Below are 13811 nucleotides of genomic sequence, written 5' to 3'. Positions count from 1 at the left end.
TTATCAAACATACAAAGTCCAAAGTAACACTTGTCCAAAAAAAGAAAGTGCAAATGTCGGGTACGCGAAGTACCAAATTTCATTAGCGCTTTTAGAACGGCTTCAGTCACACAACGTTGACTATTTCAGGTCGTGAGCGGCGCCGCTGCGCTAGCGAAATGCTGTCTGGAATGACTTCATAGTCGAGTGCGCCAAGGCGTCGGATGACTTGTAGGGTCCGAAATAGCGGCGTAAAAGCTTTCCGCTAAGTCCTCGTCGGCGTATAGGGGTCCGAACCCAAACACGGTCGCCGGGCTGGTACTCGACGTAGCAACGTCGAAGGTTGTAGTGTAGGCTGTCGGTCCTGGGCTGGTTCTTCATCCGCCAACGAGCGAGCTTTCGAACTTCTTGGCGCACTGGAGATAGTCGGCGACGTCAAGATTCTCTTGGTCGGAGACATGCAGCAGCATGGCGTCGACAGTCATCGTCGGGTTCCTGCCGTAAACCAGCTTGACCGGCGTGATCAGCGTTGTTTCTTGATGGTTATATTGCGCTCAGTTTTACAAACACGATATTAAGGAAGGACAGGACGTGGACGGACGAAGCAATATAACCATGAACTAGCCCCCTTCATTGCTTTACTAAAAGTTGTTTCTTGCGTCGCCGTGTTGACGCGACCGTTGCGTACGGTGGGACGGCATCCGAGGTCTTTTGTTCGACGTCGACAAACATTGCTAGCATACCGGCGAGGGTCTTATTCAGGCGTTCCGGAAGACTATTCGTCTGTGGGTGGTAGATAGTTGTCCTCCTGTGCCTTGTCTGGCTTTACTGCAGAAGGGCTTGGGTGAGCTCCGCTGTAAAGGCCGTTCGTCTGTCGGTGATGAGGACTTCTGGGGCGCCATGTCTCAGCAGGTTGTTTTCCACGAAGAATGTCGCCACTTCGGCTGCGCTACGCTTCGGCAGAGCTTCCGTTTCAGCGAAGCGGGTGAGGTAGTCTGTTGCCACGACGATACACCTATTTCCGGTTGTTGACGTCGGAAAGGGTCCCAACTAGTCCATTCCGATCTGCTGAAATGGTCGGCAAGGAGGCTCGATCGGCTTTAGTAAGCCCGCTGGCCTTGTCAGTGGTGTCTTGCGTTGCTGACAGTCTCGGCATGTCTTGACGTATCGGGCGGCGTCAGCGGTCAGGCGCGTGCAGTAATACCTTTCCTTTGTCCTCGATAGCGTCCAGGAAAGTCCGAGATGTCTAGCGGTTGGATCGTCATTTGCAGTACTTCTGGACGCAGCGCTGACGGAACAACAAGAATGTAGTTGGCGCGGATCGGTGAGAAGTTCTTCTTTACGAGTAGGTTATTTTGAAGCGAGAAAAAAAACAATTCTCGCTTAAATACCCTAGGAACAACGTCGGTGCTCTGTTGCAAATACTCAGCGAACTTTTTAGCTCAGGGTCTGCTTGTTGCTGTTCAGCGAGGTGTTCCGCGCTCATTATTCCTATGAAGGCGTCGTGATCCTCTTCATCTTGCGGCGGCGTGTCAATGGAAGCACGTAATAGGCAATCGGCATCAGAGTGTTTCATCTGGACTTGTAGATTACAATGATGTCCTATTCTTGCAGTTTGTAGCTCCGCCGTGCCAGGCATCCTGAAGGGTGAGTTAAATTCGTTGGCCAACACCAAGCGCGATGGTCGCCGACGACTTTGAGCGGCCTGCCATATAAGTAATGGAGGAATTCCGCGTCCGAAATAATGCGGAAACAATCCCTTTTGCTCGCATTCCGCTTCTGACAGTGACCGGCTAGCGTAAGCTATCACCATTCAAGTCCGTCTTTCCTATGGACTAGGACGACACCGAGGCCTAGGCTACCCACATCAGTGTGGATTTCGGTATTGGCGTCCTCGTCGAAGGGCGCAAATATTGGTGGCCACTGCATGCATCGTTTGAGTTCTTGAAATGCGTCAGCGTGCGACGTTTCTCGCCTGCATTCGACATCACATTTAGTTAGATGTGTCAGCGGCTCAGCGTTGCATGAAAAGACCTTGACAAAGTGCACGTACTAGGCACACATGCCAAGGAATCTGCACAGTGCGTTCTTGTCAATGGACTGCGGGAACTTTGCAATGGCAGCTGTCTTTTGCCGGTCGGGGCGGACTGCAGATTTATTGATGACGTGGTCCAAGAACAGAAGCTCATCGTAAGCGAAAGGGCCGTTTTGCGGCTTCAGAGTGAGCACTGATGACCTGATGGCTTTTAGCACTGTCGAAAGCCGCCTAAGGTGATCGTCGAAATTTCTGGCGAAGACGACGACGTCATCCAAGTAAACAAGGCAGGTCTTCCACTTCAATGTTGCTTGCACCGGGTCTATGACGCACTGCAACGTTGCAGGCGCCGAGCACAGTCTGAATGGCATGACAGTGAACTCGTAGAGGCTGTGGGGCGTGACGAAAGTGGTCTTTTCGCAATCTCTGTCGTCCATTTCTGTTTACCAGTAGCCAGACTTGAGAATAATTGACGAGAAGTATTGAGCGTTGCAGAGCCGATCGAATGCGTCGTGTATCCGTGGGAGGGGGTATACGTCGTTCTTCGTAATCTTGTTCAGTCGACGACGATCGACGCAGAAATGTACGGTTCCGTCCTTTTCCGCGAACTCGGTAAGGGCTCTGGCGGAGGGGTCGGGTTGACTTTTCTGTTATTACGCGATGCTTTGTGACTGGTGTTTGTGCAATCCTCGAGGACTTCGAAAAGCAGTCTTTGTACCGTCGGAGAAGAATTCTGAGCTGTTGCTGCTCATTCATGAGCAAACTTGGATTTATGTCGAAGTCTCGTTCGGGAACTGTGGTCGTCGGGGTAGATGCGGGAGAATCCCGGAGCACAAACGCATTGCTGGCTTCCACAATTTCCTAGATGTATGCGATCGCCGTGCTCTTGTCGATGTGCTTGAACTCCTGGCCGAAGTTGGTTACCATCACTTCCGCTTTCCTTCCACGGAGTAGAGTGATCCCTCTTGCTACGCAATTTTCACCGTCGAGCAGTAGACGTTGGTCGCCCTCGACGATACGTTCTACATCTGCGGGTATTTCGCTGCCGACGGAAATAACAACGCCGGAGCGAGGCGGGATGCTCATTGACCTTCGAGCACACTGAAAGAAAGCACATTACAAAAGCTCTCCGGCGGTATCATCTGATTTTCCGACAACGTTATCGGCTTAGACTTCAGTTCGATGATTGCGCCGTGTTGGTTCATGAAGTCCATGCCGAGAATGATGAACACTGAACACTCGTGAACATTGTTGGAGGATAACGAAGGTGGCAGGGTAAGTACGGGGATTCTTGCCGTACGTAATTCTTGCCCTTAAAACAGTCATTCTTGCCGTCCAGATTCCAGTCGGCGTTATGAGGTGTCCTCCAGCGGGCCGAATGTGTGGGCCTTCCTACGGAGTCTTTTGCTTCTTCAGCTTTGCGGCGAACAATCGACTGATGATGGAGTAGTCGGCTCCTGTGTCCACTAAGGCTGTGACTGCGTGGCCGTCGAAAAGCACGTCGAGGTCGATGGTTCTTTGCCTCGTGTTGCAGCTGTCTTGGCGTCGGATCACCGCTTCGTCGCGTTGACCTGTGACTGGTACGTGGTGACGTCAGGTCGTCTTTCGTGAGCGTATTTTTTGCTTCGAGACTTCGTGGGGATGGCGGCGACTCGTTGATATGTCGTCGAGACCGGATTTTCGGCGTCTTCGTCAGCGGCAGAAGATCATCGTCAGTTCGACGAACAGCAACCGTACCTCCATTGGTTCCTACTATTAGTTTTGTGGATATGGGCTCGCAGACCGGTCCCAGGCTGAACCAGTGTATGGCAGGCATTGTAGCGACAGGTAGCGGCCTGATAATGGCCAACGGGACGGCTGCCGAGAACTCCACTGACTGGCGACGAGGTAGTCGGTGATGTGACGTGGGCGCTTCCGAAGCTGTGGACGTGGCGCGTTGACGGCGAACCCTCTCAGTCCCAAGTCGTGATATGGACATTGGGGGTACACATGGCCGGCTTCTCCACAGTGATAGCAAAGGGGGTGGTGGTGGGGAGCTCGCCAAATGTCCGTCTTCCTCGCATACCTATGCTGGGCGCCGGGTGCGCGCGCTGGCGGCGGTGGCGGTGGACGATGAATGGCGTTACATGGCCCGGGTGCGGAGGGGGACCTTAACGGCGGGCGGCGTGCGTTATCGCTTCCGGCTGAGGCTGTGGTGATTGTGGTTGCACCTCAGGAACTCTAACCCATCGCTGAACCTCTTATTTGACTATGTCAGTGATTGAGGCCACTCGAGGTGGCGACCTTGGAAAAAGCTTTGGCAGTTCCTCGCGAACGACCGCCCTGAAGGTCTATCGCGGGTCGTCGTTGCCGAGTGCTGGAACGTCGGTGTAGTTTAAGGTCAGCGGACGGCGCTTATATTGCCTTGTCCGCATATCGAGCGTCTTCTAAATAGTTGTGGCATCGGAAATCGGCAACGGTCTTAGCCGGGTTGCATATTAATCCGGCGTAAAGCCCTTGCTCCAAACCGCACAACACCAAGCGAACTTTTTTCTCTTCCGATATGTCTGTGTCGGCGTGTAGGAAGGGGTGAGCCATCTCCTCCGTAAAGATCGCGATGTTTTCGATCGGTAGCTGCTTGCGGGTTCCGAGTAGAGCTTGGGCTAACTATTTGCGCAGGACGCTCTTGAACGTCTGCAGGAAGCCGTTGCGGAAAACGTCCCATGTATTCAGGGTTGATTCTCCGTTCTCAAACCAGGTCCTGGAGGCGTCTTCTAAGGCAAAATACACATTCAGTGGCTCGTTTTCGGAGTTCCAGTTGAATGCAGGGGCGCTTTGATATGTTTCCAACCAGTTATCCGGGTGTTCACATGATAATCTACGGAAGATCGGTGGCTCCCTGCTGTTGCAACACAACAGGGGACACTAGAGCACGCTGGGGCTGGCATTAGGATTGACTTGGCGATGATCTTCCTGTTCGTTTCAGGCAAAAGTCTGTGCTCCGAGGGTAGTCCCTGCAGCCTGCGGCTCCCTTGCTCTTTCTTAGCGGCGTTGGTGTTGTCTTCCGAGTGCGGGCTTCAGTCACGGCTTTGTGCCGGCGTTCCGTACATGAACCCACTAGCACCTCCACCGGATTTCACGTAGTAATGACGGTAAAAAACGCACTAGCAATACTGTGAATGTCGAAACTAACTTTTATTGGGCGAGCCTGTGCCAACAAGAACAGGCTATACTTAAATCACAAGGATAGCAGCCAACACAGTCGCCGATCATCGAAAATCTGATCTGCCAGTCAAGTGCGTCGGCTTCTACACGCGAGTCATCGAACGTTCAAGAGTGATCGCTGGTGCCCGCGTGTTTTCCAGAATGTTCTAAACCATTCGTGTCGCGCGTACATGCAGTCAGATTACACTACAACAGACAGCGGAAACAACCATGGGCACGACACCGCTCGGCACACCATGCTGATCCACGTATCGTTCCAGGTGCTGCTATGCTGGCCCCTTGTTCTCCCGTGCACATTACCGGACCCGTTACCATTGCCGACGCCACCTTCTGTCAACGCAACTGAACCCGTCGTCACCAACCAACCCTTCTCCGCCACCTTTTCTACAGGAAATCCAGTTCCAGCGCGCACGGAAGTGCCCGTCTGGCAACACCCCGCCTCGCCTACGTCAATTGTCACAGGACCGCACCAAGCACTACTTAACCGGGAATGGAATGGCGCCTGCGTGGGGCGCGACACCGCTCGGCACACCATGCTGATCCACGTATCGTTCCAGGTGCTGCTATGCTGGCCCCTTGTTCTCCCGTGCACATTACCGGACCCGTTACCATTGCCGACGCCACCTTCTGTCAACGCAACTGAACCCGTCGTCACCAACCAACCCTTCTCCGCCACCTTTTCTACTGGAAATCCAGTTCCAGCGCGCACGGAAGTGCCCGTCTGGCAACACCCCGCCTCGCCTACGTCACTTGTCACAGGACCGCACCAAGCACTACTTAACCGGGAATGGAATGGCGCCTGCGTGGGGCACGACACCGCTCGGCACACCATGCTGATCCACGTATCGTTCCAGGTTTGTTACCTCGGCAACTCAAAGGATTTTCGTAGTAGTGACCACTTTCTTATTGCGGTGTCTTGCCCCATTCACGTAAATTGGCGCTATGTGATTTGTTTATGTAGTGACATGATTGCTTTTGAACTGCTTTCCGAGCTTATGCTGTTATTGTCAGGTGATGTCGAGTTGAATCCAGGCCCACTTGCTGCTACCGACCTCACCCCTTTGTTAGAGGCAATTTGAGCAGAAATCGTAGAAGTACGAGCATTTCAAGCAAACCAAGACAATATATTATTGTCCCTTCAATCACGCGTAACACTGCTGGAATGCACCAGACAAACACCAGGCAATGATTTTTCAAAATCCCAAACAGCTCAGATCCGCAACGATATTGCAGCCCTAAAAACTGCAAGCATAAAAACTAGTAATAGGATGCGACGAAATAACTTACTATTCTTAGGATTAGACGATTGTGTCGGTGAGTCATTGAAGGAGTCCGAAGATAAAATACTGGCATTGTGCGCAGATAATCTAAACATTAAATTAGAACCCAACTCTATTGAGCGAGCGCACCGAATTGGTAAATTTTGCGAATCAAAGAAGCGGCCTATCATTGTAAAATTCACCCATTTTAAGACAAAAGACAACATCCTCTCTCATGGACGAAAATTAAAAGATACCAGCTATGCCATCAGAGAAGACTTCGAGGCTACCACGCGCGTGTCTAGAGCTCAACTATTACAGTTCGCCCGAACTCAGAAATGTGCATTCAAACTCAGTTTCGATAAACTTCATATCGGTAGTAAGTGTTTTTTCTATGACATCGCATCTTCCAAAGTTGAGGAATGCACACCACCAATGCGTCATGCGTACACGCGAACCATAAATTCTGTAAGTACACCCACAGTCTTGACCAAATGATGTCTCCAGAATACTAGCTCAAGTCCCACTCCCAAAAGGCTGCCTAAATTTTTGAATTTCAACATATATCATTCACTAACATACGAAGTGTAGTGCCAAAGCGAGATCAGTTACACAGCTATATTAGCGACACAGAATCCGATATCGTCTTGCTAACAGAAACGTGGCTGAGCTCGGACATAGACGATAACGAAGTTTTTCCGTCTACCACTAACTTCACATTATACCGTAACGATAGACAAGGCCGAAGGGGAGGAGGCGTCCTTATCGCTGTTAGAAAGACATTATCATCCTACCTAATATGTCACGATAGTAACCTTGAACTTACATGGGTATGTGTCTATAACAATACGATAAGAACAGTTTTTGGCATTTGTTATAGACCACCTGATAAACAGCAAGCTTTCATTGATTTGCTGTCCCAATCCCTAGCAAACATTAAACACAAGCTGCCGAATGCACCAGTTTTTCTTTTCGGAGATTTTAATTACCCCCAGATTAACTGGAGTAGGCTGTCTGTATCAACAGGGACCTTTTCCACTGAAGCAATGCAGTTTCTTGAAGTAACAGAAGACTTTAACCTCCAGCAGATGATAGCATGCCCCACCAGAGGCGATAACATACTCGACCTACTTCTTACAACTCACCCGGACGACATTTCCGCCATTACCGCGATACCTGGCTTCAGCGATCATTGTCTCCTGCATGTTGTTATTCGTCTTCCACTGAGTAAGAAATCATCTACCCAAAAACTAATCTCTGACTACCGGAGAGGTAACTATGAGGCCATAAACAGTGGACTAGAGTCATTTTGGCAAAACTTTCAGACCACTTTTTCGTCACGCTCAGTGAACTCCAACTGGGAGCTATTTAGAAACGCAATGTTAAAGCTAAAAGATAAGTACATACCCACTATTGTCGTAAAATCAGACTATAACAACCCTTGGTTCACTAAACGTGTAAAATCTCTTCTCAAACGTAAAAAAACGTCTCTACAGGAAAGCAAATCAAAGTAATAGCACTGCAGCGTGGGAAAGGTATCGCGCATGCGTAAAACTGTATATTCAGGAGGTTAGTCAAGCTAAAGATAAATTTAACAGTCACGATCTACTCTCCATTCTCCAATCAAATCCACATAAATTTTGGCGCATGCTCTCCACTAAAGACAGATCTAACACCATCGAACTCGTTGACCTCGATGGTGAACCTATCCATAATGATGAATGCGCAACCGCCCTAAATAACTACTTTTCTTCTGTATTTACTGCTCCCATTCACGTACCTGACCAGCCCACACTTACTGCTTCAGTGCAAACTATGCCAGACCTAGACATATACGCGGAGGGCATATTTAACCTAATCAATAGCCTTAAACCATCATCTTCCGCTGGCTGTGATGGTATTAGTAGTAAACTTCTGAAGAACACCTCTCATGTATCAGCACAAATACTCTGCGTACTATTCAAACAATCGCTAGAGACGGGGACCGTTCCAGGTGACTGGAAGAAAGCTAATATCTTGCCCATTTTTAAATCAGGTGACCGCTCAAACCTTACCAATTACCGCCCAATCTCCCTTACCAGCATTTCCTCAAAATTACTTGAACACATTATAGCCTCAAACCTAATGAAATTCCTTGAAAGCAAAAATTTTTTCTACCCATTTCAGCATGGTTTCCGAAAACACTTATCGTGTGATTCCCAACTCGCCGAATTCACCCACGACATTCTGCTTATCATGGACAGGAACCTCCAGATCGACGCCGTTTTCTTAGATTACTCAAAAGCTTTTGACAAGGTGCCTCACGAGCTCCTACTGCAAAAACTATCTGGACTTGGAATCTGTAATAGCTTACTGAAATGGATTGAACAATTCCTATCCGGGCGCACACAATACACTTCCACAAACAATCACCGCTCACCTCTTACCGATGTGACTTCGGGCGTCCCTCAGGGCGCCTGTCTGTCCCCTTTATTATTTCTAATCTATGTAAACGACTTGCCTACTAGCATACATTGTAAACTACGACTTTTCGCAGACGACTGCGTAGTTTACAACACTGTTAACTCCTCTGACGATGTTCTTTTCCTGCTGCGTGACGTCGATGCCATCTCGTCATGGTGCGAAAAATGGCACATGCCTCTCAACTTATCGAAATGCAAATCTATGTCTTTTACCCGAAAACGCAGTCCTTTTCAGTCCACTTATCGCATTAGCTCTGTCAACATCAGCGCCACTTCATCTTACAAGTACCTGGGTCTTATTTTGACGTCATCACTCTCTTGGATAACACATATCGAAACAATACGTCGCAAAGCTGCGCGCTCACTCGGGTATCTACAAAGAAATCTAAAGAAGGCATCCCCAGAGGTAAAGAAGTTAGCATACTTGACATTTGTCCGTCCACAACTTGAATTTGCTTCTGCTGTCTGGCATCCATCTCAAGATTACGTAGCCGCATCATTGGAATCCGTTCAAAACCGAGCCGCCCGCTTTATCACTTCACATTATTCACGGTACACTAGTGTCACTTCTTTGAAACAAACGATAGGTCTGCCAACACTGAAGTCTCGCCGCATCATATCACGTCTTTGCTTGCTGCACTCTTTTTTTTAGAATCCACGCTCAAGGCACCACCTTCTTAAACCACCATTACGAACTTCCTCTCGCATAAGTCACAGCTCTGCCATAGCACGTTTACCCAGCCGCTCATCTGCCATGACCACTTCCTTCTTTCCTGATGCAATCGTTTATTGGAATGCGCTCCCTGAGAACTTCGTTACCTGTACTGACCGCAAAAAATTTCGTGAATACCTAACAAATCGCTTTGAATAACTTTCTGTTCCCAGTGTACATCGTTCATGAATCCATCATAAACCTATCGGAATAGTCTACCCTTGTCAACCCTTCCACCTACTCTTTTTCTTTTGTTTCTTTTATTGCTAATGTATTGCCGTGTTACTTCTTTCAATTCGAATTTTTTCTTTGATTGTTTAAAGTCGTACAAAATCAGCGATGTGTTATTTTTCTTTTTTTCGGTGTTTTGCAAGAAACCACTCTTACACGTGTTTGTATTGCCCCCCCTTGTGTAATGCCTTCGGGCCTTCAAGGTGATAATAAATGAAATGAAATGAAATGAAATAACAGTGCAAAAACTTCCGATACATGCAGGCACGTCCCGCGCTGAGCGATAACATTTCCTAGACGTTGAAAGCGCTCACTCGAATAAGATAAACGAGTCCTCATGTCAATCTTGTTCTGACCATCAATCAACTCGTCAAAAATTCCGAAGTGGAGGGCCCTGGATTGGATTCAACGCCTCCGCAGATCATTAGTAAGGACAGAAACACTGGTTGAATGGTAGAAAAGAAGGCATACAGACTACGTGGACAGGTCAGCTAGACAAAATAAGGGTTACTAGTTTTAACAGAAAATTATTTGTTACTAACCTGGGTGTAAAAAGCGCCTTGAACATGTTTTGTGCATCAATGCATTAAAGAGCGTTTTTTTTTTAACTAAGTGGAACAGCATGGCATTTTTACTGCAAGTTTGACGTCACGTATCTTCAAGCTGGCGTCATTCTGGAAATTCATTCCAAGTCGATACGCCTTGCAAGTTCACCGGCTTGAATTTGTAAATTGCAGCTTGAGCTTATGGTAATTAATTGTATGTGTGTCGGTTTTATTGCAAGTAATATCGGCCTCTCTAAATAATTCAGCTGAAGGACTAGTTTTATATGATTTGAAACAAGTCATTTTAAAGATTTCCATAAAACTTCGAAATTATTTCCCCGCAGGTGCCGATACAGTGCGAATACAGCAATCTTCCTTGCGGGGAAAAAAGCGGAACTCAAACGACGGACAAAGGGAGCAGACAACACGAACGCTCGCAATATCGATTTGCAGTTTTGCACATTTATTGCTCTTCATTGCACCGGGTCCTTTAATTGAGTACGAAGCTCTAGTCATGCGCTTCTTTGCATATGTCGGCAGAGCTAGATGTCCCGGCGGGGCAAGCAGTCGCTCGTGCTCTCCCATATGATGCCAAGCGCATGCTCGAAAACCTTCAACAGCGTCATGGGTCTTATCTACCTTTACGTAATTTGTTAGTTTAAGATAAATAGTACTGGGAAGCCAGGGTACGTTAGAGCCGGCAGTCCCGAAATTGCGGCTTCCTTTCTCAAGCAACAATAAAAAAGAAAAAGAAAAGAAAGAAATATCAACAAACGCTATGTAATGAGAAAAATCTGCACGAAGAGTGTCGCTATGTACGGTTACCAGTACCAAAAGCACACTACAGTACTTACATCACCTACCCTATACTACCCAGTACCTATCACACTGGAGTCATAAAGGCATTTAGACAGTATTCGTTTCCCTAGTGCATCTGCATCCCGTCGGGATTATGCCCAGAAATTCCTTTCAAGTATTCGTCATTTGTCTAAAGTTTCATGGTCGACTGTGAGGCTATATTTACATCTGTATTACATTCTTTTGTTTAGGTTGAGGAGAATTATTTCTCCGTTAGCGTGCCTCAGTGTTTAGCACAATTCTGGTACCCTTATATCTCTGAATGAGGTCTCTATTTGTTGTTCTTTTATACCTGTGAGTGTTCCTCTGTCGTAGCGCTGCGTTTGTTGCTGACTGGTGTAGGCATATATTGAGGAAGAGCTCAATCAGTGGATTCCTAGCGCCACAAGTACGCTTGTTGACATTCTTCAGTATTCTCTCTTTCCTCGTGGCATTTATTGTTGTTGCCTCAGACTTGTCTTCCTGTGCCTTTGCTGCCCTCCCTGTTTGAGGCTTGTCGGCGTGGCGCCTTTCCGGAGGCAGGTGCGAACTCATCTCAGAAATTTTAATGTCGACTTTACCCACTTTCGAGGTATCGCGTTTGTCTTACATAACATGCGGGCCGATCCCGAGAGTACTGCAGTCTGAAACAGCATCTCAAATCACTACATGTCACGAGGAAAGAACGCGATAAATTGGCACGTGACTCACATGCCAGGAGTTTCAGCGAGTGGGCTTGGAATGAGAAGCATGCGTCTGATCATGGCGTAATGCTTAAAGCATTGGGCTGCTGGAAGACGAAGATTACACCCCATCGTCCGCTACACATTTCTTTGTATCATTGTAGGCAGGCTTTATCCACTTTTGCGGTATCTAACAGAACCCTCGAGGTGTGTTGAGCGTGCGCGATGTCACAGAGCGCGCGAAATCAGAAATTTGTAAGAGAGGAGGGTTACAAGTGTCAGCGCGAAAAACGAGAGTGTGAAAGCTCGCCCGAGACGCACGCGCACGCAGCATTCGAGGCGCCACAGTCGTCACATTCCAAGTTTCGCATACAAAGAGAACCAGTGGTGCTACGCTCTGCCCTAATTTAGTGTCCAGTTGAGTTTTCCTGTTCTTCAAAGTACCATTGTTCTTTTTTTTTTTTACTCTATTGCGCCGGTATATGAGTTCCTGCATCCCACCCATAGAATGTGGTTGTTAGCCAGGTAGTGTTCTTGTTTCCTTCTCTTCTTGCGTAACAATAATGTTGTAGCTCCGACGGGGCGGCCAGACGGAGGATTTACGGCATGAGGCCTAAACGGCAGGGGCGCGCAGCGCCGCAAGAAAGAGCCGGACTGCTTCAGTCGGGGACCAGACAAAGAATGAATTTTTATTTAGGGAAGGGGAAACAGGAGACAACTTACAGCGTTTTGCGCTGAGTGGCGCCCTGACGCAAACGACTCAAAACCGAAACCAGAAGCCAACACAGGATACCACATCACCTCTCCCTTGAAAGGAATATGCGCTACTCGCTCTCCTCGCAACAAAAGTAAGTCATGAGTCACAGAAGAACACATGTTAGCACAGTACCACACGTGTGTATGATGACATGTTTACACAATAGAAAATGGCATCTTTGGGTTCCCCATTTTAGGAAAACACTTCATCATCATCATCATCCACATCATCATCATCATCAGCCTGGTTACGCCCACTGCAGGGCAAAGGCCTCTCCCATACTTCTCCAACTAACCCGGTCATGTACTAATTGTGGCCGTGTTGTCCCTGCAAACTTCTTAATCTCATCCGCCCACCTAACTTTCTGCCGCTCTCTGCTACGCTTCCCTTCCCTTGGAATCCATTCCGTAACTCTTAAGGACCATCGGTTATCTTACCTCCTCATTAGGTTTCCTGCTCATGCCCCCCCCCCCCCCCATTTCTTTTTCTTGATTTCGGCTAAAATATTCTCACGCGGTAGTGAAGTTAAAGAACACAGTAGCTATACTGTGAAAGACAAAACTAGCTTTTATTGGGCGAACCTGTGCCCAAAAAGAAAGGTTACACTTAAAGCACAACGATCAAGGTAAATATACCTGGTAGCGAAGCTTCCATAGGAGCCCATACGTTCAAAACCTGGCGGCCCATCGGCGGTTCATGGGGCTTAGCGCCATCTGTATGTGGTGGGAACACTTCCGGCGGAAGAAAAAATAATGTGACGCCATGTCCGTTAAAACCAGAAGTGACGTTATTTTGTTTTCGAAGGCGCGAAATTTGTTTTGTTGTCCATCTTTTGGAGCTATATATTCAAATGCCCCGCCATTCGACTTGATGGGCGTTTCGAGCGTTCAGCGTGGAAAGCGATGCGGGAAGAGGCCAGCCGTACGGTTGTCGGAATCGCATCCCTGCACAGAACATACTTTCTTTGGAGGCCGACGAAAGCTTTAGGTGTAGAGTGTTGATCCTATTGTCGGATGCCAAGCCCGTAGGCCAGCGCAGTCTCACGGAAACAACTACACAATTATCTGGCGGTCGTAACCCACTCCTTTTAACTAAACAGATTAAGAA

This window comes from Dermacentor variabilis, unplaced genomic scaffold, assembly GCF_050947875.1.
Source record: "Dermacentor variabilis isolate Ectoservices unplaced genomic scaffold, ASM5094787v1 scaffold_14, whole genome shotgun sequence".
NCBI lineage: Eukaryota > Metazoa > Arthropoda > Arachnida > Ixodida > Ixodidae > Dermacentor > Dermacentor variabilis.
This window is presented reverse-complemented; position numbering follows the sequence as displayed.